General features: G+C 35.7%; 1 long non-coding RNA gene across 1 annotated transcript in view; it reads right to left on the bottom strand.

The window, feature by feature from the left end:
• The window catches only part of LOC107745072 (uncharacterized), an 11,252-nt gene extending 8,425 nt beyond the window's left edge, over positions 1-2,827 (bottom strand). Inside the window, exon 1 of the long non-coding RNA XR_001640562.1 lies at positions 2,780-2,827. This is a non-coding gene — a long non-coding RNA (uncharacterized LOC107745072). The remainder of the gene's footprint in view (positions 1-2,779) is intronic.
• Positions 2,828-6,297: the final 3,470 nt, after the last annotated feature.

The raw sequence follows: 6,297 nt of genomic DNA, 5'->3' as shown, positions 1-6,297 counted from the left end.
GCCAATCCAGCATCTATGGCTATATTCATGGCGAGAAACAGCTAATCCATACACAAGTCTCGTCTTTACACACACGTCTGGGGACTATTTAGAATGTTCAATTAACCTAACCTGCATGTCTTTGGGCTGTGGGAGGAAACCAGAGCACCCGGCGTAAACCCACGCAGACACGGAGAACATTCGAACATTTCTGGTAAAATTACATTGGTATCTACTTAGAAAAGTAGTTGTAAAATGTCGATGTAAATAACTGTACTGCTCAATAACGCAGTATTATGTAGAGAGGAATTAAGTTACATGCTTTAACAAAACTATCATTATATTCATGGCGAGAAACAGCTAATCCATACACAAGTCTCGTCTTTACACACACGTCTGGGGACTATTTAGAATGTTCAATTAACCTAACCTGCATGTCTTTGGGCTGTGGGAGGAAACCAGAGCACCCGGCGTAAACCCACGCAGACACGGAGAACATGCGAACATTTCTGGTAAAATTACATTGGTATCTACTTAGAAAAGTAGTTCTAAAATGTCGATGTAAATAACTGTACTGCTCAATAACGCAGTATTATGTAGAGAGGAATTAAGTTACATGCTTTAACAAAACTATAATAACATTTCTCGTTTTAAACCCTTTATGTTTTGCCTCACAAAACACAATTGCAAGTGAATCACACTCTAAAACACATTTTTGTTTTTACAGTCTGTGAAATGAATGAAAATTACTTTCTGTATCAACCCACAACATATCACAGATGCTGTCAATTGAGCTTAATTTGTATTGCAACCAGAACATTCCTATGAATTTTAACACAACAGTTGTAAGCTACCACTGTTCACCAAATGTGCTATACTAACAATAGCGCACAAGAGGGTTTAGGGGTAAATCCTTTTGCTGTTGCATTGTTTGTATGTTTTTTTGTGTTTGTGTGTATGTGTTCGCACCAATGTTTTGCCCCTGACTCCAATTTTACTGAACAGTATCCTGTCCTTTCTTTCTCTCTCCATCTTTGCCATTGTGCTGAAATATCCACACCCCAAATAAATGATTTGTCTTGATGAGGTCACCATACCCTGCATGAGATGACAGGGAAGGGACAAAAAAGCCTGCAGAATTGAGGCTGGTATAATCAGAGCCAGGACAACAGTTGGCTGACCATGTCCACTGGTTCTCTTCCAGCTCTCTTTTGTGTGTGTAAGTGTGTGCGTGTGTCGCCTGGTGTAGTTCCAGCTCATTTCAGCGTTAAACCTCCCAGAGATGATTCCTGAGTGTGTGTGTGTGTGTACGTGCATGTCATGTCTAAGCTGTTTTCGGTGCTAAATCTCACTAAGACGACTACTGCTGGAAATGAAGAATTTAATCTTCAATCTACACACAACCTGTAAATATAAGATGACAGGGAAGGGACAAAAAAGCCTGCAGAATTGAGGCTGGTATAATCAGAGCCAGGACAACAGTTGGCTGACCATGTCCACTGGTTCTCTTCCAGCTCTCTTTTGTGTGTGTAAGTGTGTGCGTGTGTCGCCTGGTGTAGTTCCAGCTCATTTCAGCATTAAACCTCCCAGAGATGATTCCTGAGTGTGTGTGTGTGTGTGTGTACGTGCATGTCATGTCTAAGCTGTTTTCGGTGCTAAATCTCACTAAGACGACTATTGCTGGAAATGAAGAATTTAATCTTCAATCTACACACAACCTGTAAATATAAATCACAAACACTCTCACACACACACCTGACTTTGACTTGAGTGTGACTCAGTTCTACGATCTACGTGGGTTTGTTTAGGTAAATTCAATATAATTGTATATAGTAATTGTAATTTCCACATTTTTTTATCGTCCACACAAGGACGATAAAACTGAAAACTTAATAAACATACTAAATAATTCAAATGCAGATCAGTTTGTGTGAGTGTTATTTGCCCTTCAAGTGGATTTGTAATTTTGAGTTCTGAGCACATGAATGACTGAGCGAAGTCATATTTATGAGTGGGAAAATATAAATTCTAGATGATGCATAAGTTGCTGATGTTGTGTCAAATTGTAACATTGTGGAAACATTAGCCTAATCTAGAATATTGATGGTATCATCTAATTTACACTAAAAAAAGTTTGTAAAAAAAAAAGTTGTAAAAGATCATTGGAGTATGCTTTACAATAGGTCTGTCCACTTAAAAATGTCATGTTTAATTCAGTGTTATATTCTGATTCTTTGTAATTATTTTTAGAAATTTACTACACATTTCTGTGAGAACAGTTTCAAAGTAAATCATACACCAATTATTGTCCAGTGTATGTATAGAGATCACTCAGTGAACGAAAAGTGAGTCGGTAGTGGATATTATATAGGCTAATGAAAGATTTTGCAAGTTGTTTTAAATCTTACATGCTGTATTTCAATCCCTTCAAAGGTCTGATGTATGGAACAGAATAGATGATAATATTCAACAAGATAATCACTCGACTTTCACGATTTGTTAGTGAAACATTTAATTTTAAGAGCCTACAATGTATAAATAAGCGTTAAATCCAGACTTCTTTAGGTTTATTGTTCACAATGTAATTCTTTTGTTTAGGCTCCTTCTGTGTTGTTTACAGACTGGAATACGTATCATGTCTTTAGAACTACGCAAGTAGCCTACTAGGTGAAATATTTCATCGCGGTTCACAATTCAAATACGAGGTACAAGGGGCGCTGTACAGGTAAGTAGCGTAAACTGTATAAACTTTGATGAGCAATTTAGCAAAATTGTGTTTGGTGCATTTATAGCTACTTACCTGAACGCGAACACATCCGGCTTAAAGTAAGAGACGCTAGGAGGACAGGCCGCGCGAAAAGTTTCGATCATCCGGTTTAATATCAGTCGTTTGAATGTAACTCTATCGCCCCCTTGAAGGTTTACCGCTATGAAAAAAATAAATAAAACGGACCGCGCACCATTTGCAGCTGTGCGCCTTTTAGAACTCGCGCCTTCGTTCGCCGTAGGTACTTGCGTTAAGCATGTTTACATTTACCTTTTTATTTAGGCACGTTTTTGGCCTTAGGGTTAGGGGAAAGAAAATATAATTAGCTCATTATAAAAACAATAGATGTTAACGACCTCACCTATGATCGAATTAACAAAAATTAGAGTGTTACAACTGAGGGCCAGTTTTTTTTCATACTATTATCTGAATGAATTATAATTATATGGTGTATAATTGATAGTGAGAGCAATTATGCGTGTGTGAGTGTTGCATTTTTTATTAGCAGCTCTTCCCCCTCCTGTATTTGACCCAACCTAGAGTCTTTTAACACTGGTCTAATCACAAGGTGAGGTGTCTAGGCTAGCAGATGCTTTTAGATGATTACAGCAAAAAGTCTCTCAGCTGAAATAAAGCAGTGTCATCTAAATGCACAGCAATATTATGGTAGTAGCCTAATACACTACACACCCCACACACTCATTCTTAATATTGCAGAAGTTTACATCAGAAAGGCTGCCCTTCACTAATTCATCAGATGCAGTTAATGAATGGAGAACAGAGCACCAGAACTGAAACAGGAAATATCAGTGTCTGGCTTCATCTTACTACTCTCTTTTGCGTTAAGTTTTTACTTAATTTTGGAAGCAACATGTAGTTCTGATTGTCTACATTTATAAATCAACAGTGCCACCTGGTGTTTTCAAATAAATACTACATTCGACCCCGAACCCTTATCTAGAAATTTACAAATTACATTGGGAAACTATCGACAGAACACACACACACACACACACACAAAATCAAAATAAAAAATCAAATTCAACTCATATTAAACACACAAAAGCTGTGGTGATAAAGGGTGCATAGTAGTACCTTAAAGTTAAAGCGTACATATCAGTAGCCTACCTGAATGGTATATTACATTTTGAAAGGGTACTGGCACAGCAACATTTTTTTTTCTGAGAGTGAAAAAGCTGTAATCAGTGTCAGCTGTTTTGTTATTCATTTTGTCATTATTTTGCTAACTTCAACCACAATCCAAAGAAAAACCCACCCTCCAAAGACAGGTCAGCTAACCCAACATATAAAAGCCAAAGACAGAGCACATTGTTTATTTGGATAGGTTTTCCAATTGACCGAAACTCTTGTTTTTTACTATTTACAGCAAAAGGGTCAAGGATTGGCTGGTTAGCATAGCCCCATTAGCCCCTGCTGATCAATTTTAATTACACCATCTGGCTGCAGAAAGCATCATTCTCCATTGCCATTCAAAAGTGGTCATGTATTCTGACTATTTGTGTTGTTTTGCAAGCAAAATATACACAGCAGCTATCACACTACATTTTAAATTGATTATTTTTAAACAGCTTGTACTGTATAAGCACGAAGTTGACATATTTGTACCTGTCTGCTGCATTTGACATCACAGTTCAGAATAGCTGCTAATGAAAGGCTTTGAGGCTGTGCACATTCTTGTGGTGTCATCAGCCAGACAGTGCTGTCATGGCACCATTTTCCTACACATGGAGTTGCATGGCATTTTCAGCTCTAGTGGGGTTCCTGCCAGCGAAGCAACAGTAATCAAGATGAATGAGAATGCTAATGAATAGTTTTTCTCTGTTATAGTCCTCCTTGCTTTACAGAGCATACAGATAGTAGTTTTGTTTGTTTTTTTGCATTCAAAAATAAAACAAATGTGTAGTTTTCTTTCTAAATAAATAAAGACAGCAACTTTAACTCCACAACAAATGGTTTTGTTACTTCCACAATATCAAGTTCTTGAGCTTAATTTTCTATATACTATATATATTTTTTATAGAACAATGAGTACATCCCAAAACAAATAAGGCAAATATAATATACAATATAACAGTGCTACTTTTAAGTATTGATTAGGGATGCACGATATTATCTGACTGATATCGGAATCGGCCGATAATGGCTTTAAATGTAAATATCGGCATGGCCCGATATGAACAATTATGCCGATATGTCTTGCCAATAAGAAGAAACGTTAACTCACATGTGCTCAGGGTGTGCTAGCGATTATATCAGGTCAGCAGTGTGGCTCATTCTTGAAGCAAAGTTTTGCCTGAATGGTGATGAGATGCGAATCTCTGCATTTAATCTGTGAAAGCATGTACAGAAATGACGCGTTCTGTGTAAACCGAGTAAACCGTAATAGCAGCACGTGCAGTTGCAGCAGCGGCAGCCTCCCCCAGGTCCTAACGCCCGTTCAGTAAGGAGTTTTAATCTGTAGGGGGCGCTGTTGGCCTCCTTCTAATTAAATTTAAAGTAAAATAGCATACACAAATAACATTTAGACTGTTTCTGATTAAATAAAGCAGTAATTGATGTCATAAATTATGTTTTGATTTAAAGGTCAGAAGCTAGCTTACATGAAAAAAAATCACAAACATGACACTTGTAAATTAAATAGAATCTCTTTTGCTTTAGACCATCTCCAAATGTTAAATCTTAAAATAAAATGTTATGGTTAACACTGCATCTTTCTGGGGGGAAAATGCAGCGATTTATATATAGTTTATTTATAGTTATTTTCAAAGTTTCAATGTACTGTCAAAAAACCTTCATTATTTTTTATTTAATTCTAACAAATAAGTTCTTGTTAAAAACTAACCAAAATTAAAAATATTTTGCTTATAATTTCTGCACAGGAGAGACTTGGTGTTGTTTAAAAACAAAAGGAAATATATCGGTATCGGTATCGGCCAAAATAATTAGAAAAATATCGGGATATCGGCAAAAATCCAATATCGTGCATCCCTAGTTTTGATTATATACTATTATTGTTATTAATAACAGTTTGAATTATTTGGGAGTTTTTTATTTTCAGTGTTCATTTTAAGTTTTAGTATTTTTTGTTGTTCTTGTCATTTATTATTAATAATAATAATATATTTAGATATTTTTTATTTCAGTTTTCATTTTAGTAATTTTTTGGTAGGCTACTTCAAATGATTTTAATTAGATGCCAACATTTCCCATTTTCATCAAAGCTTTTCATGTTATATTTTATTTAATTCCAGTTAACAAAGATATTTTTTTATATTTTTAGTTAACAATAAGAACACTCTATATAACATACAGCTGTATAATGATGCTCAATTTATGTTTTAAATAAAAACAAGTAAATGACAAGTACTGCTCCCTCTAGTGGAGAGAAAAGTCTCTCACTCTCTTCATCAAACATTCTCTTTTGTCCTGATCAAGGGGTCAGAGTTTGGTTGGCTAGGTAGAATAGAAATACAATAGTTATTGAGTATATATATGATATATATATATATATATGAATCGTATCCAAAATA

Source organism: Sinocyclocheilus rhinocerous, unplaced genomic scaffold (genome assembly GCF_001515625.1).
Source record: "Sinocyclocheilus rhinocerous isolate Xijiao unplaced genomic scaffold, SAMN03320098_v1.1 scaffold888, whole genome shotgun sequence".
Taxonomy (NCBI): domain Eukaryota; kingdom Metazoa; phylum Chordata; class Actinopteri; order Cypriniformes; family Cyprinidae; genus Sinocyclocheilus; species Sinocyclocheilus rhinocerous.
Note: the sequence above shows the minus strand (reverse complement) of the source record. Positions and strands in the feature narration are given on the sequence as shown.